This window comes from Lutra lutra, chromosome 13, assembly GCF_902655055.1.
Source record: "Lutra lutra chromosome 13, mLutLut1.2, whole genome shotgun sequence".
In the NCBI taxonomy this organism is placed as follows: domain Eukaryota; kingdom Metazoa; phylum Chordata; class Mammalia; order Carnivora; family Mustelidae; genus Lutra; species Lutra lutra.
The window spans coordinates 31,847,451-31,873,201 of record NC_062290.1 but is presented as its reverse complement, the minus strand read 5'-3'; positions in this window follow the sequence as shown (position 1 = coordinate 31,873,201).

The window sequence follows — 25,751 nt, the reverse complement described above, 5'->3', positions numbered from 1 at the left end:
TTTGTAACTATTTGGGTTACATGCTAACCTTATTCACTATAAAATGCTCTGAGAAAATGTCTTATTTAAGCATGGACATCTTGTATTAAAAGGCAAATAAAGGGGCGCCTGGGTGGCTCAGTGGGTTAAGGCCTCTGCCTTCAGCTCAGGTCATGATCCCAGGCTCCTGGGATCAAGCCCCACATCAGGTCCTCTGCTCAGTGGGGAGCCCGTTTCCCTTCCTCTCTCTCTCTGCCTGCCTCTCTGCCTACTTGTGATTTCTGTCTGTCAAATAAATAAATAAAATCTTAAAAAAAAATAAAAGGCAAAGAAATTAACCCTAGCACAACCCTAAACCTACTCCTACCCCAACCCCTGACCCTAACCCTACCCCAAACCCCTAACCTTAACCCATGACCCTAACCTGTGACCCTAAACCCTGACTGTAAACTTGACCCCAACCCTGACCCTAGGTTGGGCTCAGAGGTGTCTGTTCCCAGAGACCTGATGCCAAAGCCCCAGGGACTAAGGACACCTGAGCAAATCCAGAGGATTCCACCTTCCACCCAGAAGGAAACCATGCCATTTGGAACTCCAGAAATGGTTCAGAGCAGGAGAAATCTGCATGCCTACCTAAGGCAATCCCCACATTCAGTGCTGGCTGAACTCAAACCTGGAGCCTGACACTCACCCTGACCATGCCCTGAACTCAGCCCTTCAGTAGTCTTGCCACACAGCTGGCAGATTGAACCTGCCATGATCCTAGGCCCCAACCCTAACCCTAGATTGGCTTTTTAAAGACCATGCCCAGAGGCTTGGCTCCAGATCCGCAGGGAATGGGGACACCTAAGCGAAGCAGAGGGCTCATCCTACAACAAAGTCCATGCCTTTTGGAACTGCAGAAAGGATTTAGAGAAGAAATCTGAATGAAATCTTGAACCAATCCCTGCTTATTTACAGTTCCAAACCATACTGAATGCAAAGCCTGAGCCTGATACTCTCTTTAACTCTAGCCCTCAATTCAGACGTCTGTGAAGGTCTCCACACCTAAGCAGATCACACCTTCCATGCTCCTGGGACCACCCCTATCCTAGATTAAGACATAGGTATAAACACGAACACAACTTTCTACCAAAAGGACATACAAGAGATCAAGAGATGCATGAAAAAGTGCTCCACATCACTTAGCATCAGGGAAATACAAATCAAAACCACAATGAGATACCACCTTACAACAGCTGGCATGGCTAAAATTATCAAGGCAGGGAAAAACAAATATTGGTGAGGACGTGGTGAAAGGGGAAGCCTCTTACACTGCTGGCAGAAAAGCAAGCTCGTACAGCCACTCTGCCAAATGTTATCAAGTTCCTTCAAGAACTTAAACATAGAGCTACCCTACGACCCAACAATAGCACTACTAGGTATTTACCCCAAAGACACAGATTGAATGAAAAGTAGTGGCACGTGCTCCCCAATGTTCATTGCAACATTATCCTCTCTAGCCAAAGTATGGAAAGAGCTCAGATGTTCACGGACAGATGAATGGATAAAGAAGATGTGGTTCATATCTACAACAGAATATTATTCAGCCATCAGAGAGGATGAAGACTTAGCATCACATCCACCTGGATGGAATTGGAGGGTGTTATGCTGAGCAAAATAAGTCTATCAGAGAAAGACAGTTGTACATGGGTTCACTCCTATGTGAAATAGAAGAAACACCACAGACGATCAGAGGGGAAGGGAGGGAAAGCTGAATGGGAAGTCATCAGAAAGGGAGAAAAACCATGAGAGATTCTTCAGTACAGAAACAAACTGAGGGTTGCTGGAGGGGAGGTGGCTAGGGGATGCGGTAACTGGGTGATGGGCATTAAGGAGGGCATGGAATACAATTGAGCACTGGGTGTTACACCACCTTATCTATTATTGAACACTACATCTGAAACTAATGATGTACTCTAAGTTGGCTCATTGAATTTAAGTTAAACAAAAAGAACTCAAGCAAACACTCCTAAAAATCTGTATGGAACCAGCAAAGATACTGAACAGCCAACATAATGCTGAGAAAGGAAAACAAAGCTGGAGGAGTCACAATTCTAGATTTCAAGTTCTACAACAAAGCTGTAGTCATCCTAACAGGATGGTCCTGGCACAAAAATACACACAGCAACCAATGGAACAGGACAGAAGCTCAGATATAAACCCGCAGTTGTGTGCCCAATTAATCTTCCACAAAGCAGGCAAGAATATCAAAAAGGAAAAAGACAGTCTTTACAACAAACGGTTTTGGAAAAACTGGACAGCCACGAACAAAAGAATGCAGTTACTCTGCTTCCTTACTCCATAGAGACAAATAAACTCAAAACAGATTCAAGACCTCAGTGAAAGACCAGGAACCATAAAAACCCTACAAGAGGGCTCAGACAGTAACTTCTTGACATGGACGAAGCAGCATTTTTCTAGACTGTCTCCTGAGGCAAAGGAAAGAAAAGCAAAAATAAACTACTGAGACTATATAAAAAAAAATAAAAAGTTTCCACACAGGAGAACTAGGAAGAAGTAATAATAATAAGACAACCTACTGAAAGGGAGAAGGTATTTACAAATATCCTATGCAATAAAGGGATAGTGTCCAAAATATATAGAATGGATACAACTCACCACCCCAAAAACAAGTAATCTGGTTAAAAAATAGTCTGAAGACATGAACAGACATTTTTCCGAAGAAGAAATAGAGATGGCCAACAGTCCCATGAAAAGCTGTTTCACCATTACCCAAGCTCAGGAAAATGCAAACCAGAAGTATAATGAGATATTACCACATACTGTCAGAATGGCTCCCATCAACAACACAAGGAACAGCAAGTGCTGGGAGGGTTTGGCAAAAGGGGACCCTCGTGCACAGTTGGTGGAACAACAACCTGCTGCAGCCACTGTGGAAAACAGTATGGAGGGTCCTCAAGGCGTTAAACACAGAGTTGCCCTGGATCCAGCAACAAACTATTGGGTATTTACCTAAAGTACATGAAAACAAGAACACAAAATGATGAAATCTTGCCATTTGCAGCCACATGGATGGAACTAGAGAAGATTATCCTAAGTGAAAGCAGTCAGTCAGAGAAAGACAATACCATATGATGTCACTCTTGTGTAGAATTGAGGAAACAAATATACATACATAAAGGAGAAAAAAGAGACAAACCAAAATACAGATTCTTTTTTTTTTTTAATTTCTTCCCAGTGTAACAGTATTCATTATTTTTGCACCACACCCAGTGCTCCATGCAATACGTGCCCTCCTTAATACCCACCACCTGGCTCCTCCAACCTCCCACCCCCCCGCGCCCCTTCAAAACCCTCAGGTTGTTTTTCAGAGTCCATAGTCTCTCATGGTTCACCTCCCCTTCCAATTTCCCCCAACTCCCTTCTCCTCTCCATCTCCCCTTGTCCTCCATGCTCTTTGTTATGCTCCACAAATAAGTGAAACCATATGATCATTGACTCTCTCTGTTTGACTTATTTCACTCAGCACAATCTCTTCCAGTGCCATCCATGGTGCTACAAAAGTTGGGTATTCATCCTTTCTGATAGAGGCATAATACTCCATAGTGTATATGGATCACATCTTCCTTATCCATTCGTCCGTTGAAGGGCATCTTGGTTCTTTCCACAGTTTGGTGACCGTGGCCATTGCTGCTATAAACATTGGGGTACAGATGGCCCTTCTTTTCACTTCATCTGTATCTTTGGGGTAAATACCCAGTAGTGCAATTGCAGGGTCATAGGGAAGCTCTATTTTTAATTTCTTGAGGAATCTCCACACTGTTCTCCAAAATGGCTGCACCAATTGCATTCCCACCAAGAGTGTAAGAGGGTTCCCCTTTCTCCACATCCTCTCCAACACACGTTGTTTCTTGTCTTGCTAATTTTGTCCATTCTAACTGGTGTAAGGTTGTATCTCAATGTGGTTTTAATTTCAATCTCCCTGATGGCTAGTGATGATGAACATTTTCTCATATGTCTGATAGCCATTTGTATGTCTTCATTGGAGAAGTGTCTGTTCATATCTTCTGCCCATTTTTTTTTTTATTTGACAGATGGAGAACACAAGTAGGCAGAGAGGCAGGCAGAGAGAGACGGAGAAGCAGGCTCCCTGCTGAGCAGAGAGCCCGACGTAGGATTCGATCCCAGGACCCTGGGATCATGACCTGAGCCGAAAGCAGAGGCTCTAACCCACTGAGCCACCCAGGAGCCCCTTCTGCCCACTTTTTGATATGATTATCTGTTTTGTGTGTGTTGAGTTTGAGAAATTCTTTATAAATCCTGGATATCAACCTTTTGTCTGTACTGTCATTTGCAAATATCTTCTCCCATTCCGTGTGTTGCCTCTTTGTTTTGTTGACTGTTTCCTTTGCTGTGCAGAAGCTTTTGATCTTGATGAAGTCCCAAAAGTTCATCTTCGCTTTTGTTTCCTTTGCCTTTGGAGACATATCTTGAAAGAAGTTGCTGTGGCTGATATCGAAGAGGTTACTGCCTATGTTCTCCTCTAGGATTCTGATGGATTCCTGTCTTGCGTTGAGGTCTTTTATCCATTTCGAGTTTATGTTTGTGTACGGTGTAAGAGAATGGTCGAGTTTCATTCTTCTACATATAGTTGTCCAGTTTTCCCAGCACCATTTATTGAAGAGACTGTCTTTTTTCCACTGTATATTTTTTCCTGCTTTGTCAAAGATTATTTGACCATGGAGTTGTGGGTCCATATCTGGGCTCTCTACTCTGTTCCACTGGTCTATGTGTCTGTTTTTATGACAGTACCATGCTGTCTTGGTGATCACAGTTTGTAGTAAAGCTTGAAATCAGGTAACGTGATGCCAACAGTTTTGTTTTTGTTTTTCAACATTTCCTTAGTTATTCGGGGTCTCTTCTGATTCCATACAAATTTCTGGGTTATTTGCTCCAGCTCTGAAAAATACTGGTGGAATTTTTATAGGAATGACATTAAAAGTATAGATTGCTCTAGGCAGTATAGACATTTTAACAATGTTTATTCTTCCGATCCAAGAGCTTGGAATGGTCTTCCATCTTTTTGTGTCTTCTTCAATTTCTTTCATGAGTGTTCTGTAGTTCCTTGAGTACAGATCCTTTACCTAATGGTTAGGTTTATTCCCAGGTATCTTATGGTTCTTGGTGCTAGAGTAAATGGAATTGATTCTCTAATTTCCCTTTTTGTATTTTCATTGTTAGTGTATAAGAAAGCCACTGATTTCTGTATGTTGACTTTGTATCCTGCCACGTTACTGAATTGCTGTATGAGTTCTAGTAGTTTGGGAGTGGAGTCTTTTGGGTTTTCCATATAAGGAATCATGTCATCTGTGAAGAGAGAGAGTTTGACTTCTTCATTGCCAATTTGGATACCATTTATTTCTCTTTGTTGTATGATTGTTGTTGCTAGGACTTCTAATACTATGTTGAACAAGAGTGGTGAGAGTGGGCATCCTTGTCGTGTTCCTGATTTCAACGGGAAGGCTGCAAGCTTTTTCCCATGGAGGATGATATTTGCTGTGGGTCTTTCATAGGTAGATTTTATGAAGTTCAGGAATGTTCCCTCTATCCCTATACTTTGAAGCGTTTTAATCAAGAATGGATGCTGGATTTCGTCAAATGCTTTTTCTGCATCAATTGAGAGGACCATGTGGTTCTTCTCTCTTCTCTTATTGATTTGTTCTATCACATTGATTGATTTGTGAATGTTGAACCAACCTTGTAACCCAGGGATGATCCCACCAGGTCATGGTAGATAATCCTTTTAATGTGCTGTTGGACCCTGTTTGCTAGGATCTTGTTGAGAATCTTAGCATCCATATTCATCAGTGATATTGGTCTGAAATTCTCCTTTTTGGTAGGGTCTTTGCCTGGTTTGAGGATCAGGGTAATGCTGGCTTCATAACAAGAGTCTGGAAGTTTTCATTCTCCTTCCATTTTTTGAAACAGCTTCAGGAGAATAGGTGTTATTTCTTCTTTGAAAGTTTGGTAGAATTTCCAAGGGAATCCGTCAGGTCCTGGGCTCTTGTTTTTTGGGAGGTTTTTGATCACTGCTTCAATCTCCTCACTAGATATCGGTCTATTCAGGTTGTCAATTTATTCCTGGTGCACTTTTGGGAGTTTAAAGGGTGGGGAAAGCTGCCGTTCATCTAGCATCATTCTGGAAGCCAGAGCCCATGCCTGGTGCCGAAGAGGCCCAGGGCCCAAACCGCGGTGAGAGCCGGTCACCCCAAAACCGCATGCACCCAGGCAGAAGACAGCAGCGCTCTCCACAGGGTGTGTGGAGGCCGGAGGAACGTGCTGGGAGTGAGAAACAGGTCTGCTGAGAGAGCAGCCTTCCCCTCCAACAACGCTGTCGAGGAAAGGTGCCTCTGCAAACTCGCTCCTGCCAGAGAACACAGGTGCCTTCGGAAGCATGTGTGAGGCAACTGGGGGCAGTGCAGCCATCTCACCTAGGAGGCTGGAGCATGCGGCCTGCACCCACAGCGAGAACCCTGTTCCAGGGAGACAGACGTGATTTCCAAACGTACTTGAAGAAGCCTCAGCCAAAGAGCCCTACAGACGAGTGCTCAGACGCCTCCTGTCAGGAGAGCCGTTGGTATGCCTATGGCTCATGAAGAGGGAACCCCCTCGCAAGGGCGGTGGGACAGCATTGGCAAGGTGTCACGCACTGATCTGGGCGATCCAGGTGGTCGTGACCTGATTCCTTGCGCCAGAAGCTTGTTCCAGGGGCGCAGCAGTGATGCCAAACGTACTGGAAGAAGCCGAAGCTAAGGACCCTATGCAAGAAGCGCTAAGATGCCTTCCTTTCAACAAAGCCGTTTCCACACATGTGGCTCGTGAAGAGGGACTGCCGGTGCGATGCCTGCGTGATAGCATCGGTGAGGTGCGCTGTGCAAACCCATGAGGAGGAATCCAGTCAACGAGGCATCCTTCCATGAGCTAACGCCTCCCAGGCCAGCGGGAGGTCTAGCCAACGTGCATGGTACAGGATGCGGTAAGGAACACACCCTGGGCTCTGAGGAAGCAGTTCCATAGAGCACCCCTCTCCAGGCATGACTTTCGTCACGAGGGCAGACCTCTCTCACAACCTAAGCTCAGAAACCAAGGAGGGGGCTTTGGGCTTAAGGTCCAGGGGTGACACTGAAGTGAGGATCGGGGACCTTGAAGCTGCCTCCTTCCAGAAGACGCAGGCATTGCCAAAGTGGGTGGGATAGCTCGGGGAACGTGTTTGGTGCTACCCAGTGAGAGAGAAACACGTCTGTGGCGAAGGCGCCTTTCGGCTCCGACAGCAGCAGAGAGAGATGGTGCAGCCGAACACATGGGCTTGTGCGGGAACACAAGTGTACCGCACAATGCCTATGGGGCAAGAGGAAATCGGAAATCACCTCACCTAGGACGCCGAGGTGTGTGCAGAAGGTTCCATTCAACGAACACCTGGTTGCCTTAGGAAGGGCAGCACGCTGCCATGCTTGCCACTCTAAGGAACAGCAGGGCGGGGAAAGCTGCCCTTCATCTAGCATCGTTCTGGAATCAAGAGCCCATGCCCCATGCTGAAGAGGCCCAGGGCCCAAACCGCCATGAGAGCTGGTCACCCTGAAACCGCATCCACCCAGGCAGAAGACAGTAGCACTATCCACAGGGTGTGTGGAGGCTCAGCGAACGTGCTGGGCCCTTCCCTGGGAGGGAGAAACAGGTCTGCTGAGAGAGCAGGCTTACCCCCCAACAACGCTGTCGAGGAAAGGTGCCTCCGCAAACACGTTCTTGCCAGAGAACACAGGTGCCTTCAGAAGCATGTGTGAGGCAAAAGGTGGCACTCCAGCCATCTCACTTAGGAGGTCGGTGCGTGCGGCCTATGCCCACCGCGAGTACCCTGTTCCAGTGAGAAAGACGTTATTTCCAAACGTACTTGAAGAAGCCTCAGGCAAAGGGCCCTACGGACCAGCACTCAGTCGCCTTCCTGTCAGGAAAGCCGTTGGCGCGCCTATGACTCAAGAGGGAACCCCCTCGCAAGGGCGGTGGGACAGCATTGGCAAGGTGCCGCGCACTGACCTGGTTGATCCAGGTGGTTGCGGCCTTCAGCCTTGTGCCAGAAGCTTGTTCCAGGGCCGCAGCAGTGATGCCAAACGTACTGAAAGAAGCCGAAGCCAAGGGCCCTTTGCAAGAAGCGCTAAGACGCCTTCCTGTCCTCAAAGCCGTTTCCGCGCATGTAGCTCCTGAGGAGGAACCGCCGTTGCGATGCCTGCGTGATAGCATCGGCGAGGTGCGCTGTGCCAACCCATGAGGAGGAATCCAGTCAAGGAGGCATCCTTTCACGAGCTACTGCCTCCCAGGCCGGCGGGAGGTCTAGCCAACATGCGTGGTGCAGGACATGGTAAGGAACACACCCTGGGCTCTGAGGAAGCATTTCCGTAGAGGACTCCTCTCCAGGCATGACTTCCGTCACAAGGGCAGACCTCTCTCCCATCCTAAGCTCGGAAGCCAGGGAGGGGGCCTTGGGCTTAAGGTCCAGGGGCGACACTGCAGTGATGATCGGGGACCTTAAATCGGCCTCCATCCGCAAGACGCAGGCATTGCCAAAGTGAGTGGGACGGCTCACATAACAAGAAACACGTCTGTGGCGATGGCGTCTATCGGCTACGACAGCACCGGAGAGAGAAGGTGCAGCCACACACGTGGGCTGGCACAGGAACACAAGTGTACGGCATAGTGCGTATGGGGCAAGAGGAAATCGGAAGTCACCTCACCTAGGACGCTGATGTGCATGCAGAAGGTTCCGTTCAATGAACGCCTGGTTGCCCCAAGAGGGGCAGCACTCTACCATGCACGCCACTCTAAGGAACAGCAGGGCCGGGAAAGCCGCCTTTAGTCTAGCATCGTTCTGGCAGACAGAGCCCATGCCCGGTGCCAAAGAGGCCCAGGGGCCCATACCGTTGTGAGAGCCAGTCACCCTGAAACCGCATCCACCCAGGCAGAAGACAGCCCCGCTCTCCACAGGGTGTGTGAAGGCTCGAGGAACATACAGGGCCCTTCCCTGAGAGCGAGAAACAGGTCTGCTGAGAGAGCAGACTTCCCCTCCAACAATGCTGTCGAGAAAAGGTGCCTCTGCAAACACGCTCCTGCCAGAGAACACAGGTGGCTTCGGAAGCGTGTGTGAGGCAAAAGGGGGCAGTGTTGGATCAGGGCCCCGCTGGCTGATGCGGTTTCCAGGTCCCTGTTGGAGACACCTCTGTCTCCCTGAAAAGTGCTGTGGGACCAGAGGTGTTGGCCGCACTGACAGGGTCCCAGAGTCGGGCCATGGCCCTCAGGATGTGTGTCCGTTCTTGAGCGTCTGACAGAAGACTTTTGGCTTTCTGGGAATCAGAAGCTGACTGCGTCCCTTCCGTGAAGCTCATTCCTGGGACTGAAGCGTTCACGGCTTGTTCTATGCTTCTTGGTGTCAGAACTGCTTCTCTCCTCAGGGCCCTGAGTGAGGGCGTGCGGTGCCAAGGCATCTTCCAGAGGTCAACTGGTGGCATGGGCCTGCCCACGCCGCACCCGTTTCCGGCAGGCCTCTCTGCTCAGGGCGCCACCAAGATGTCAGCCTGAAGGAGGGCCTCACCGTCCAGTCTTCTCTGCCTGACAGGTAGGCAACACGGTTTTTTCCTGAGGCTTCCTCCAGTGGGGTAGTCGGACGGCACGGGTCGGGCTGAGGGAAGCCGTGCTTCTCTCAGAAGTAGGCCGGCACACTCAGAACGGGAGCGTGTGTTCTGCCCTGGGTCCCGTTCCCACGGTAGCAGCAGCAGCCGATCTCCGCGCACTTGTGACGGGCTTCTGGGAAGCTGCGTGAAGGGGTGCCTCCTCGGATGCCGTCCGTGATCCAAGCGAGGGCGGCCTGCCTTAGGCTTCCGAACCAACACACGGAGGTGAACTTTGCTCTTTCTGCGAAGGAGCCCTGCTCTAGAAAGGCAGCTCAGCTTCGTGCTTGTTTCAGGGAGGGAAGGCTGTGGTTCTCTCCTGAGTTTTCCAGGCTGAGGTTTGAGAAGGGCTCCTTCTCCATGGAGCAACGTGGTGCTGGGACGGTGTTCCCATTCCCCAGTGACTTCTTTCTCCCCCGGAGGCAGAGGGATGCTACCTCAGCCGTTCACACACACACACACACACACACACACACACACACACGGCACACAGCTGCACCGTGGAGGGCGCAAGGCACTGACGGGGGCTCTGCCAGTCCCTCAGGACGGGCACTCCCCCATCAGCAAGCTGGCCGATTCCTCTCTAGTCACTTCTCTCTTCGCAGACCTTGCTCAGGCAAGGAAATTGTTCCCCGAGATAGGTTGCTTTTTTGGATCAGGGCCCCGCTGGCTGGTGTGGTTTCCAGGCCCCTGTGGGAGACGGCTCAGTTTCCTAAAAATTGCTGTGTGACCAGAAGTGCTGGCGACAGCGACAATGTTCCGCAGTGGGGGCTAAAGCCCCCAGGATGTGTGTCCATTCTCCAGCGTTTGACAGAAGCCTTTTGGCTTTCCGGGAAAGCGAAACTGACTGCGTCCCCTCCGTGAAGCTCAATTCTGGGGCTGAGGCATTCACAGCTTGCTCTATGCTTCTCAGTGTCAGAAATGCTTCTCTCCTCAGGGCCCTGAGTGAGGGTGTGCGGTGCCAAGGCGTCTTCCAGAGGTCAACCGGTGGCATGGGCCTGCCCACGCTGTACCCGTTTCCGGCAGGCCTCTCTGCTCAGGGCGCCACCAAGATGTCAGCCTGAAGGAGGGCCTCGCCGTCCAGTCTTCTCTGCCTGACAGGTAGGCAACACAGTTTTTTCCTGAGGCTTGCTCCAGTGGGGCAGCCGGATGGCGTGGGTCGGTCTGAGGGAAGCCGTGCTTCTCTCAGAAGTAGGCCGGCGACTTAGAACTGGAGCCTGTGTTCTGCCCTGGGTCCCGTGCTCAGTGTAGCAGCAGCAGCCGATCTCGTCGCACTGGTGACAGACTTCTGTGAGGCCGTGTGATGAGGTACCTCCTCGGATGCTGTCCGAGATCCAAGCGGGGGCGGCCTGACTTAGGCTTCCGCACCAACACACGGGGGTGAACTTTTCTCTCTCTGTGAAGGAGTCCTGCTCATGTAAGGCATCTCAGCTTCCTACTTATTTCTGGAAAGGAAGGCTGTGGTTGTCTCCTGAGCTTTCCGGGCTGAGGTTGAGAAGGGCTCCTTCTCCGTGGAGCAACGTGTTGTGGGGATGGTGTTCGTATTCCCCACTGACTTCTTTCTCCCTGGGAGGCAGAGGGAGGTTACCTCAGCCATTCACACACACTCTCTTGGCACACTGCTTCGCCGTTGAGGATGCAAGGTGCTGATGGGGGATCGGCTGGCCCCTCAGGACAGGTGCTCCCCTGTCAGCAAGTGGGTCGATTTTTCTGTCATTCACATCTCTCTTTGCGGACGTTGCTCAGGCAAGGACGTTGGTCCCCGAGATCGGCTGCTTTTTTGGATCAGAGCCCCGTTGACAGGTGCGGCTTCCAGGCCCCTGTGGGAGACGCCTCTGTCTCCCTGAAGCCTGCTGTGCGACCTGAGTGCTGGCGGCAACGGCGTGGTCCCGGAGTGGTGCCAAGGCCCTCAAGATGTGTGTCTTTTCTCCAGCGTCTGTCAGAAGTTTTTTGGCTTTCCGTGAAAGCGGAGCTGACTGTGTCCCCTCCATGAAGCTCGTTCTTGGGTTTGTTGCATTCACGGCTTACTCTATGCTTCTCCATGTCAGAACTGCTTCTCTCCTCAGGGCCCTGAGTGAGGGCGTGCAGTGCCAAGGCGTCGTCCTGATATCAAGCTGTTGCACGTGCCCTGTGCACGCCGCACTCTTTTTGGGCAGGCCTCTCTGCTCAGGGTGCCTCCAAGATTTCAGCCTGAAGGAGGATCTCGCCATTCGGTCTTCTCTGCCTGACAGGTAGGCAGCACAGTTTTCTCCTGAGGCTTGCTACAGTGGGGCCGCCCGATGGCGCAGGTCGGGCTAAGGGAATCCTTGCTTCTGTCAAAAGTAGTCCTGGGCACTCAGAATGGGAGCCTGTGTTCTGCGCTGGGTTCTGTGGTCAGGGTAGCAGCAGAAGCTGGTCTCGATGCACTTGTGAGGGGCTTCGGTGAGGCCGCGTGAAGGGGCGCCTCCTCGGATGCCATCCACTACCTGAGCATCAGCGGCCTTCCTTAGGCTTCCACACCAACACAGGGGGGCAAACTTTTCTCTTTCTGCGAAGGAGACCTGCTCACGAAAGGCAGCTCGGTTTCATGCTTGTTTCTGGGAGGGAAGGCCGCGGTTCTCTCCTGAGTTTTCCAGGCTGAGGTTTGAGAAGGGCTCCTCCGTGGAGCGACATGGTGTGGGGATGGTGTTCGCATTCCCCACTGACTTCTTTCTCCCCATTGACTTCTTTCTCGCCAGGAGGCAGAGGAACTTTCCCTCAGGCATCCACACACCCTCTTAGATAATGGCTTCCCTGTAGAGGATGCAAGGCGCTGACATGGGAGGGGCCAGCCCCTCAGCGTGGTCCCTCCCCTGTCAGAATGCGGGCAGATCCCTTGCTTATGGGCATTCTTTCTTGAGGGACGTGTTTGGGGAGAACGTGTGTTCCCGAGAACTGTGACTTTTCTGTCCGGCTTCCAGGCCGCTGAGTGACACTCCTCAGGTTCCCTGAAACACACCGTCACACCAAATTTGCTGGCCGCACCGACATTGTCCTGTCCAAAGCCCTCAGGATGTGTGTCCATGAGCCAGCGTCTAGGAGAAGGCATTTGGCTCTCGGGCAAACCAGAGTGGCCGGCGTCCCCTCCGCTAAGCCCGATTGCGGAGCTGAGGCATCCATGGCTTGCTCTGTGCTTCTAGGTGTCCTGTCAAAACTGCCTCTCTCTTCAGGGGACCGAGTGTGGCGTGGGGTGCCCAGGCATCATCCTGAGGTAAACCCGTGGCCCGTGCCTTGCACTCTCGCCACCCGTTTCAAGCAGGCCGCTCTGCTCAGCGCACCTCCAACATGTTTGCCTGAAGGAGGGCCTCACCCTACTGTCCTCTGCGTGAGACAGGAGGGCCTCATGGTGCTTTCCCAACCGCTTGCTCAAGGGGGGCTGGCAGATGGCGAGGGTCAATCTGAGGGAAGTGGGGCTGCTGTCAGAAGGACGCCTGTACACCCAGAGCGGCAGGGTGTGCTCTGCTTCTGCTGTGGGACCCGCGGGCATGGGAGCAGCAGGGGCAGGGGCTGACGCCCTTGTGCGGGGCTTCCATGTGGCCAGGTGAAGGGGCGCCTTCTTGGCTGTCCTCCAACCCAATGCCCGGAAGCCTTCCTTCGGCTTCCGCACCAACACATGTGGTCCAGCTGCTCTTCCTTTGCGTAAGTGCTCTGCTCACAAAAGGCAGCTCCGCTTCAGGCTTGTTTCTTGGAGGTAAGGCTATGGGACTCTCTCAAGCTTTCCAGGCTCTGGTTTGAGAAGGCATCCTTCTCCATGGGGCGACGCTGTGCAGGGATGGTGTTCGCCTTCTGCCCTGACTTCTCTCTTCACAGGGAGGCAGAGGGACTTTACCTCAGGCATTCACTTCTCTCTTCACAGGGAGGCAGAGGGACTTTACCTCAGGCATTCACACACACCCTCTTAGAAAATGGCTTCCCCGTTGATGACACAAGGAGTTGACATAGGAGGGGCTGGCCCCTCAGCATGGGCGCTCCCCTGTCAGGAAGCGTGCCGCTCCCTCGCTCATCCGCGCTTCTCTCTTGGTGGACATTTGGGGGAGGACATGTGTCCCTGAGAACGCGGCTTTCTTGGAATGCAGGGCCAGCTGGCTGGTCCGGCTTCCAGGCCCCTGGGTGACATGCCTCAGGCTCCCTGAATCTTGCCGTTGGACCAGAGGTGCTGACAGCACCGACAGGGTCCTGGGGTGGGGACCAAAGCCTTCAGGATGTGTGTTTGTGCGCCATCATCTGGGAGAAGACTTTTGGCTCTTGGGGAAACCAAGCGGCCTGGGTACCCTCCGCCAAGCCTGTTCATGGAGCTGAGGCATCCAAGGCTTGCTCTGTGCTTCTAGGTGTCAGAACTGTCTCTGTCTTCACGGGACCGAGTGTGGCATTCGGTGCCTAGTCATCGTCCTGAGGTAAACCTGTGGCCAGTGTCTCGTGCTCTTGCCACCCATTTGGGCAGGCTGCTCTGCTCAGGGCTCCTCCAAGATGTTTGCCTGAAGGAGGGCCTCGCTCTCTTATTCTCTCTGCACCTTCCTTAGACCTCCAAATCGGTGTTGGAGGGGCATCGTTCATTCAACACCATGTCAGGGGACACTCGTCGCATTCCCCACCGGCTCACTTCTCACGTGGAGGCAGAGGGCTTTTTCCTCAAGTCTTCATGCACATATGCACGCACACAGTCACATACACACACACACACACGCTGTGGCAGAAGGTGTCCATCTTTGTGACACAGGACGGTGCCTGGGAGATGCCAGCCTAAAGGCCTTATCCCTCTGGCCAAAGGACAATTGGTCTTTCCCTTGTCCTTGTAGGCTTCTCTCCTTGGGGAAGATGTGTGTTGTTGGACAGTTTCCCCTGAGGAGGTTTATGCTTAGGGTACAGAGCCTGGCATGCTGGTTCGGCTTCCAGGCGTCCCAGGGGGAACACTCCTGTATCCCTGAAAACCCAAGCCAGGGCAGGGGCGCAGGCATCTCAAACTCTCTCTTGGGGAGTTCTAGGTCCCCTGGGAGAGAAGGGCATTCGCCTGCATCTGGGAGACTGCGTCCAGCTCCCCGCCAACATGTTCGCGGTGGTCTGTCTTCTCCATTGCTCTTTCTCAGAGCTAAGGGCTCCTCACTTTCCACCCTTATGACAGAACTCCAAAAGGCCTTTGTTTGTTTGCGCAGGACCACGCATGGAGTTCCCGCAGGCTCGATTCACTGAGGGACACATCGGCCGTTTGCTTGTGTTTCCAAACACCTTGTGGGAAAGGCCTCTCTGCTCAGGGTACTGGACGTCGGTAGCCTGAAGGAGGCTTTAGTGACCACAGACACTTCTCTCCCCAGAAGTGTCTAGCCATGCACTCTTGTCCTGCCTTAACACGCAGGCCCAGGGCAGGGCGACTGCGAGTTTTAGGCTGAGAGAGTAGATAAGTCAGTGCTGGTGTTTCTGCAATGAGTAGTAGAGTTTGTGTTCTGCGGTCAGGCATTCATTTGGTGCCCACGATTAGGCAAGCGGCCATGGAGCCGGTGTGATCTGATCCCATGGCAGCGTGGGTACCCATTCTGAATGAAGTGGTAAAGGGCACTTTATAAAATTCTCTGATCTAAATGCCCATCTCGTGCCTCAGTTTTATTCCCTCCATTCCACACTGGTTTGAATTCTTCTGTCCTCTGAAATTAGGTGTAGTTATGAAAAGTTGTTTAGCTTCAGGAATGATTCTTATAGGTCAGGCTACAGCACTTTTTTTTTTAATTTTTAATTTTTTTATTAACATAAAATGTATTATTAGCCGCAGGGGTACATATCTGTGATTTGTCAGATTTACACATACCTTACCTAATGTCCTTAACCCCACCACCTTCTCCCCTCCCTTCCTCCCCCTGGCAACCCTCAGTTTGTGAGAATAAGAATCTCTTATGGTTTGTCTCCCTCCAGATCGCATTTTGATTCATTTATTCCTTTCCTAACCCCCCAACCCCCCATAATTCCTCTCAACTTCCTCATATCAGGGAATCATACGAAAATTTCCTTTCTCTGATTGACTTATTTCACTCAGCATAATACCCTCTTGTTCCATCCATGTCGTTGCAAATGGCAAGATTTCATTTCTTTTGATGGCTGCTATAAACATACAGCTGCACGTGCCCCTTCTGATCACTACATTTTTACCTTTAGGGTATATACCCAGTAGTGCGATTGCTGGGTCATAGGGTAGCTCTATTTTTAACTTTTTGAGGAACCTCCATGCTGTTTTCCAGAGTGGCTGCACCAGCTTGCATTCCTACCAATAGTGTAGGAGGGTTTCCCTTTCTCTGCATCCTTGCCAACATCTGTCTTTTCCTGACTTGTTAATTTTAGCCATTCTGACTGGTGTGAGGTGGTATCTCATTGTGGTTTTGATTTGTATTTCCCTAATGCCGAGTGATGTGGAGCACTTTTTCATGTTGGCAACCTGGCTGTCTTCCTTACAGAAATATCTGTTCATGTCCTCTTCCCATTTCTTTATTGGATTACCTGTTCTTTGGGTGTTGAGTTTGATAAGTTCTTTATAGATTTTGGATACTAGCCCTTTACCTGATATGTTATTTGTGAATATCTTCTCCCATTCTGTCAGTTGTCTTTTGGTTTTGTTAACTGTTTGCTTTGCTATGCAAAAGCTTTTGATCTTGATGAAGTCCCAATATTTCATTATTGCCCTTGCTTCCCTTGCCTTTGGCGATGTTTCTAGGAAGAGGCTGCTGTGGATGAGGTCGAAGAGGGTGCTACCTGTGTTCGCCTCAAGGATTTTGATGGATTCCTGTCTCCTATTGAGGTCTTCCATCCATTTTGAGTCTATTTTCTTGTGTGGTGTAAGGAAATGGTCCAGTTTCATTCTTCTGCATGTGGCTGTCCAATTTTCCCAACACCATTTGTTGAATAGACTGTTGTTTTTTCATGGAAATTCTTTCCTGCTTTGTTAAAGGTTAGTTGACCATAGAGTTGAGGGTCTATTTCTGGACTCTTTATTCTGTTCCATTGATGTATGGGTCTGGTTTTGTGTCAGTACTGTACTGTCTTGAGATTACAGCTTTGTAATAGAGCTTGAAGTCTGGAAATGTGATACCACCAACTTTGGCTTTCTTTTTCAACATTCCTCTAGCTATTCAGGGTAGCTTCTGGTTCTATATAAATTTGAAGATTATTTGTTCCATTTCTTTGAAAAAAAAATTGATAGGGCTTGCATGAAATGTGTAGATTGCTTCAGGTAGCATCAATATTTTCACAATATTTGTTCTTCCAATCCATGAGCATGGAACATTTTCCCATTTCTTTGTGTCTTCCTCAATTTCTTTCATGAGTACTTTATAGTTTTCTGAGTACAGATTCTTTGCCTCTTTGGTTAGGTTTATTCCTAGGTATCTTATGGTTTGGGGTGCAATTGTAAATGGGATCGACTCCTTAATTTCTCTTTCTTCTGTCTTGCAGTTGGTGTATAGAAATGCAACTGACTTCTTTGCATTGATTTTATATCCTGACACTTTACTGAATTCATGTCTGAGTTCTAGAAGTTTTGGAGTGGAGTCTTTCAGGTTTTCCACATAAAGTATCATACCCATCTGCAAAGAGTGAGAGTTTGACCTCTTCTTTGCCTATTCAGTTGCTTTTTATTTCTTTCTGTTGTCTGATTGCTGAGGCTAGGACTTCTAGTACTTTGTTGAATAGCAGTGGTGATGGTGGACATCGCTGCCATGTTCTTGACCTTAGCGGAAAAACTCTCAGTTTTACCCCACTGAGAATGATATTTGCTGTGGGTTTTTCATAGATGGTTTTGATGATATTGAGGTAGGGACCCTCTGTCCCTACACTTTGAAGAGTTTGGATCAGGAAAGGATGATGTGCTTTGTCAAATGCTTTTTCAGCATGTATTGAGAGCATCATATGGTTCTTGTTCTTTCTTTTATTAATGTATTGTATCACATTGATTTATTTGCAGATGTTGAACTAACCTTGCAGCCTGGAATAAATCCCACTTGGTTGTGGTGAATAATCTTTTTTTTTAAATTTTTTTTAATTTTTTTTTATTTTTTCAGCATAACAGTATTTATTATTTTTGCACCACACCCAGTGCTCCATGCAATCCATGCCCTCTCTAATACCCACCACCTGGTTCCCCCAACTCCCTTCTCCTCTCCATCTCCCCTTGTCCTCCATGCTCTTTGTTATGCTCCACAATTAGTGAAACCATATGATCATTGACTCTCTCTGTTTGACTTATTTCACTCAGCATAATCTCTTCCAGTCCCATCCATGTTGCTACAAAAGTTGGGTATTCATCCTTTCTGATAGAGGCATAATACTCCATAGTGTATATGGACCACATCTTCCTTATCCATTCGTCCGTTGAAGGGCATCTTGGTTCTTTCCACAGTTTGGTGACCGTGGCCATTGCTGCTATAAACATTGGGGTACAGATGGCCCTTCTTTTCACTACATCTGTATCTTTGGGGTAAATACCCAGTAGTGCAATTGCAGGGTCATAGGGAAGCTCTATTTTTAATTTCTTGAGGAATCTCCACACTGTTCTCCAAAGTGGCTGAACCAACTTGCATTCCCACCAAGAGTGTAAGAGGGATCCCCTTTCTCCACATCCTCTCCAACACATGTTGTTTCCTGTCTTGCTAATTTTGGCCATTCTAACTGGTGTAAGGTTGTATCTCAATGTGGTTTTAATTTGAATCTCCCTGATGGCTAGTGATGATGAACATTTTTTCATGAGTCTGATAGCCATTTGTATGTCTTCATTGGAGAAGTGTCTGTTCATATCTTCTGCCCATTTTTTAAATATGATTGTCTGTTTTGTGTGTGTTGAGTTTGAGAAGTTCTTTATAAATCCTGGATATCAACCTTTTGTCTGTACTGTCATTTGCAAATATCTTCTCCCATTCTGTGTGTTGCCTCTTTGTTTCGTTGACTGTTTTCTTTGCTGTGCAGAAGCTTTTGATCTTGATGAAGTCCCAAAAGTTTATCTTCACTTTTGTTTCCTTTGCCTTTGGAGACATATCTTGAAAGAAGTTGCTGTGGCTGATATCGAAGAGGTCACTGCTTATGTTCTCCTCTAGGATTCTGACGGATTCCTGTCTCACGTTCAGGTCTTTTATCCATTTCGAGTTTATGTTTGTGTACAGTGTAAGAGAATGGTCGAGTTTCATTCTTCTACATATAGTTGTCCAGTTTTCCCAGCACCATTTATTGAAGAGACTGTCTTTTTTTTCCACGGTATATTTTTTCCTGTTTTGTCGAAGATTATTTGACCATAGAGTTGAGGGTCCATATCTGGGCTCTCTACTCTGTTCCACTGGTCTATGTGTCTGTTTTTATGACAGTACCATGCTGTCTTGGTGATCACAGCTTTGTAGTAAAGCTTGAAATCAGGTAACGTGATGCAGGGGCATACTGCTTTTGTGTTCTCCCAGGACCTTCTGTTTCTATCACCTCCATTTAAGTGTGAATAAGAGGTAGCAGGACATGCTTCCAGAATTCAGGGCAAACTTGTCCCCCCCACCCCATTTTATCCAGGACACTGAAACACCAGAGTGAGAAATTCTTCAAGATCACATAAGTTCTGGCGACACAAGGAGGTGACTTGTTTCTGAAGATGTGGAGTATCAAACACACTGTCCTGAAAAGTGGAAAGACTGGAAATATGCCCAGGGAGTTTTCCTGTACACACAGATGAGCCAGCTCCCAGGCTTGTTGCCTGTACATGCACCTAATGTCCTCCTGTTTCTATTTTATTGTTATTATTTTTAAATATTTTTTAATATTCAGTTAGCCACCACGTGGGGAGATTTGTTCATAGACCTCACAAGATAAGGCCTGACCTCTCAGATTTTTTTTTTTAAGGAAATTTTGGCCAAGTTCCAGATTTGGTCTTTGATCTCTGTAGATTTGTCCAGAAATCTGAGATTTGATCTGATGATTCCTGAAAGGTAACCTGAAAATATATGGTATTTCCCCCAAGATTACATGAAAGCTGGCTAAGGCAAAGGTAGGTTTATCTTTATTTTGCTTGGGGGCTTGGTGTCAGTGAGACACAAATAGACAGCCTTAATGTGTTAAAAGACTGGGAAAGCCCCCCAGAAGCCTGCATGTGTGCTCAGATGTCCAGCTTGGATGCATATTGCTTCTGCCTTCTTCCTTGCCCTCCTCTTTCTATTACCTCCATTTAAGTGTGAAGAGGACACAGAGCCCATTCATCCTGAATTCAATGCTACCTTGTTACTCCCACTTTCCCCAGGATGCTGAAACACTAGGGATATAGAAGGACTCCTTGTGTCTTTGTGCAGGTCATGTCTGGGAGCATTTGTGAAACTGCAAATATTGGAAGTTGTGGCCAATCCTGGTATGTGCCATCCCTGCCCACTTAAGTAGCATAAAGAAGTCTCAGCTAGGTAGTGCTAGGTCCCGAGGGTGCCAGAGATTTAGGCAGGCATCTTATGAGTTTTGGCCCTAAATCTTGATGGCTGGAGTCAAAATCTCATGAAATTTGAATAAGATACCATGAGAGTTGGACTGAGATCACATGAGATTTGGTCAAAGATCATGTGAGATCTGACAAAGGGAAGAGGTGGCTCATTTTTGTGGGTGCCAAGTCTCAAACAGTCTGTCCTAAATTGTCAAAATCCTGGGAAATCATCCAAGGAATGGTCCTGTGTTTTTAGATGAGCCAGCTCCCAGGTTTGTTGCCTTTTTCTGCACCTAATTGCCTCCTGTGTGTATTACCTCTAAGGTAATGTCAGTAAAGGACCTGGAGGCCATCCCTTGCTATTTCAGTGCTCTGTTTTGACCCCCAACATCAAAATGGCATCAATGGAAGTTTGTGGAATCTCAGGTGTTCCCAGGGTTCCCCAAACCAGGTATGCCCCAATGCTAGCTATTATGCTGCACTGGAGTCATGCTTAGGAAGTTCCCAGCCCTGCCAATAATGCTGGAGATTTCCCCCCCAGGTGTTGCATGATTTGGCCATAGATCCTGGGAGCTTAGGCCTGACATGTCAGGAGATTTGGGCTTAGTTCCAAGCAGAGACCTTTGATCACCTGAGATTTGTCCAGAGATTTCATGTGATTAGTTCTGAGGATTCCTGAGAGGTAGCTTGATAATTAGCGAGATGTGCCCCAAGATTACATGAGATCTGGCTAAGGCAAAAGGAGGTTTATCTTTATTTTGGGGATGGAGAGATGCAAACAGACAGCCTTGAGGTTTTGAAAGACTGAGAATGCAGTCAGAAACCTGCCTGCATATTGCTTCTGTCTTCTCCCCTGCCCTCCAGTTTCTATTACCTCCATTTAAGTGTGATGAAGAGGAAACAGGGTTCATTCATTTCGAATTCAGCACAGTCTTGTTTCCCCCACTTTATCCAGGATGCCAAAACATGAGGGACATAGGAGGGAGACACTTTGAGTCTTCATGCTTTCTATATCTGGGAACACTTCTCAAACTGCAAATATTCGTTGCTGTGCCTAACTCTGGAATGTGTCATCCCTACTTAAGTTTCATGAAGCAGGCTCTGCTAGGTAGTGCTATGTCCTTCTGAATGTGCAGGAGCTTTGGCCAGAGATCTCATGAGTTTTGGCCCTAGATTTCATTGGCTGGGTGTGAGATCCCATCAGATTTGGATGAGTTCTCACAGGAGTTGGGCTCAGATCACATGAGATTTGCTCCAAGTTGACATCAGATCAGACACAGGAAAGAGGTGGCTTGTTTCTGTGGGTGGCAAGTCTTAGACAGACTGCTTTGAGTTACTGAAGCCTGGGAAAGTACCCAGGGAGCCTTTCTGTATGTTCAGATAGCCAGGATCCAGGCTTGTTGCCTCTTCCTGGACCCAATACCCTCTTGTGTCTGTCACCTCTAAGGTAATGTCAATAAGGGACTTGGAGGCCATTCATCCTTATATCAGTGTTCCATTTTGACCCCAACATCAGAATGGCATCTGTAGGCATTTGTGGAATGCCAGGTGTTCCTAGGGTCCCCTGAAAAGGAATGTCCCAGTGCTCACTATTGCAGCACAGGAATCAAGGCTAAGGAGTTCCCAGCCCTTCAAAATTTCTGGGAGATTTCTCCCCTGTTCTTTCAAGGGTTGGCCATAGATTTTGTAAGATTAGTCTCAACCTTTTAGGAGATTTTTGTGGAGTTCCAAGCAGTGACTTTTGATCTCCTGAGATATGTCCAGAGATACTGTGAGATTTGGTCTAAAGATTCCTGAGAGGTAATCTGAGAATTCCAGAAATTTTACCCAAGATTATGTGAGATATGGCTAAGGCAGGAGGAGGCTTATCTTTTCGTGTGGGGGGGAGGGGTGAGACACACACAGACAACATTAACCTGTTGAAAGACTGGGAAATCTGTTTCTTATATTCCACTTATAAGTATAGGAAACAAACTGAGGATTGCTGGATGGGAACTGGTTGGGGGGATGGGATAATTTGGTGGTGGGCAATAACAATTAAGGAGGGCACATTATGTAATGAGCACCAGGTGTTATACACAACTGATGAATTACTGAACTCTACACCTGAAACTAGTGATATACTATATGTTGGCTAATTGAATGTAAATTTTAAAAAAGGACTGGGAAGGTGTGTTTGGGTGGCTCAGTGGGTTAAGCCTCTGCCTTTGGCTCAGGTCATGATCTCAGGGTCCTGGGATCGAGTCCTGCATCGGGCTCTGCTCAGCAGGGAGCCTGCTTCTCCCTCTCTCTCTGCCTACCTGTAATCTCTGTCTGTCAAATAAATAAATAAAATCTTAAAAAAAAAAAAAAAAGGACTGGGAAAACCCCAGAAGGCTGCCTGTGTGCTCAGATGTCCAGCTCATGGGCTAAATGCTAATCTTTTCTCCCACTGCCTTCTGGTTTCTATTACACCAATTTTAGTGTGAATAATAGCACACAGGGCCCATTAATCCTGAACTCAGTGCTACCTTGTTACCCCCACTTTTCCCACCAGGGATATAGGAGTGAGACACCTTGGTCATTATTCAGGTCACATCTGAGGTTATTCTTTGAACTGCAAATATTGTCAGTTATGCCCAATCCTGGGATATGCCATCCCTACCTACTTACATAACACAAAGCAGTCTCTTCTGGGGTGTGCCAGGTCCTACTAAGGCCTGGGTATTTTGTCTAGATATCTCATGAGGTTTGGCCCTAGATCTTTCTGGCTGAGCCCCATATCTCACATGATTTGGATTCAGAGCACATAAGTATTTCCCCAAGATCAGGAGAGATCTGGAAAAGTTGAAGAGGATCCTTGTTTCTGAAGGAGGTAAGTCTCAAACAGACTGTCATGAACTGCTAAAAGCCTTGGAAAGCACCCAGGGAGACTTTCAGTGCATTCAGATGCACTAGCTCTATGACTGTTTCCTCTTCCTGCACTCCTCCTTCATGCCCATCACAAAATTACTCCATCCACCCCCAGCCAGCAACCTCCAGATTGTTTCCTATAATTAAGAATCTCTCATGGTTTGTCTCCTCAATTACTCTTCATTCTGTTTTCCCTCTCTTCCCTTATGATCCTCTGCTCTGTTTCTTATATTCCATATGACTGAAGCCATATGATAATTTTCTTTTTCTGTTTGACATATTTCACTCAGAATAATACACTCCAGTTCTATCCACACATATATAGATATATATATCTATATCTATATATGTAGATATATATACACCATGTCTTTTTTATACAGTCATCTGTTGATGGAGAGCTAAGCTCTTTTCACAATTTGGCCATTGTGGACATTGTGGACACTGCTGCTATGAGAATTGGGGTGCATGTGCCTTTTGAATCACTACATTTGCATTGTTAAGATAAAATGTAATAATGAAATTGCTTGCTGGGATGTAGGGTAGCTCTATTTTTAACTTCATGAGGAACCTTCATACTGTTTACCAGAGTGACTGTATGAGCTTGCATCAAGAGTATAAGAGTGTTTCACTTTTTCCACATCCTTGCCAACATTTGTTGTTTCCTGACTTGCTAATTTTAGCCATTATGACTGGTGTGAGGTGATACATCACTGTGGTTTTGATTTCTATTTTCTTTTTTTTTATTATGTTCAATTAGCCAACATATATTACATCATTAATTTTTGATATACGTTCAGTGATTTTTTAGTTACATATAACACCCAGAGCTCATCACCACACATACCCTCCATAATGCCCATCACCCAGTTACCTCATCTTCCTACACCCCTCCCTTTCCACAAGCCTCAGTTTGTTTGCCAGAGTCCAGAGCCTAACTACTTAGGGGTGGAGTCTTTTGGGTTTTCCACATAAAGTATCATGTCATCTGCGAAGAGAGAAAGTTTGACTTCTTCTCTGCCAATTTGAATGCCTTTTGTTTCTTTTTGTTGTCTGATTCATGAGGCTACAACTTCTAGTACTATGTTGAACAGGAGTGGAGACGGTGGTCAACCCTGTCATGTTCTTGACCTTAAGGGAAAAGCTCTCAGTTTTCCCCATTGAGAATGATATTTGTTGTGGGCTTTTCATAGATGACTTTTATGATATTGAGGTATGTTCTTGTCTTTTCTTTTATTAATGTGATCTATCATGTCGATTGAGAATGTTGAACCAGGAATAAATCCCACCTGGTGGTGGTGAATAACCCTTTTAATGTAGTATTAGATCCTACTGGCTAAGATTATGTTGAGTTTTTGGCATCCATGTTCATAAGGGATATTGGTCTCTAATTCTCCTTTTTGATGGGGTCTTTGTCTGGTTTTGGGATCAAGGTAATGCTGGCCTCAAAGAACGAATTTGGAAGTTTTCCATCCATTTCTATTTTTTGGGACAGCTTCAGCAGAATAGGTATGATTTCTTCTTAAAGAAGTTGAGTTCCCCTGGGAAGCCATCTGACCCTGGACTCTCTGTTTTGGGGAGGCTTTTGATTGCTGCTTCAATTTCCTTGCTGGTTATTGGTCTATTCAGATTTTCTATTTCTTCCTGTTTCAGTTTTGGTAGTTTGAAAGCGTCCAAGAATGCATCAATTTCTTCCATACTGCCTCGTTTGTTGGCATATACCTACGGGTAATAAGTACTTACAATAATTATCTCTATTTCCTGGGTATTGGTCATGATTTCTCCCCTTTCATTCATGATTTTATTAATTTGGGTTCTTTCTCTTTTCTTTTGGCTAAGTCTGGCCAGAGCTTTATCAATCTTATTAATTCTTTCAAAGAACCAGCTTCTAGTTTCACTGATCTGTTTTGTTGTTCTAGTTTCTATTTCATTTATTTCTGCTCTAATCTTTACCATTTCTCTTGTCCTGCTCGGTTAGGCTTTATTTGCTGTACTTTCTCCAGATCATTTAGGTATAAGGTTACCCAGTGCATTTGGGATTTTTCTAATTTTTTGAGAGAGGCTTCAATAGCTATGCACTTCCCTCTAAGAACCGCCTTTGCAGTATCCCATAGATTCTTAAGCAATGCGTTTTCATTTTCATTGATTTGCATGAATTTTTAAAGTTCTTGTTTAATTTCCTGGTTGACCCATTCATTCTTCAGCAGGATGCTTTTTTTTTTTTTAAAGATTTTATTTATTTATTTGACAGAGAGAGATCACAAGCAAGCAGAGAGGCAGGTAGAGAGAGAGGAGGAAGCAGGCTCCCTGCTGAGCAGAGAGCCCGATGCGGGGCTCGATCCCAGGACCCTGAGATCATGACCTGAGCCGAAGGCAGTGGCTTAACCCACTGAGCCACCCAGGCGCCCCAGCAGGATGCTTTTTTTAACCCCCAAATGTTTGAGTTCCTTCCAAGTTTTTCCTTATGGTTGGGCTCCAGTTTCAAAGCATTGTGGTCTGAAAGTATTCAAGGAATAATCCCAATTTTTGGTATCAGTTGAGACCTGATTTGTGACCCAGTATGTGGTCTATTCTAGAGAAAGTTCCATGTGAATTCAAGAAGAATGAATATTCTGTTGTTTCAGGAAGGAATGTTCCACCAATGTTCCATTGGTCCATTTGGTCCAATGTGTCCTTCAAAGCAATTATTTCTTTGTTGATCTTCTGCTTAGATGATCTGTCCATTGCTGTGA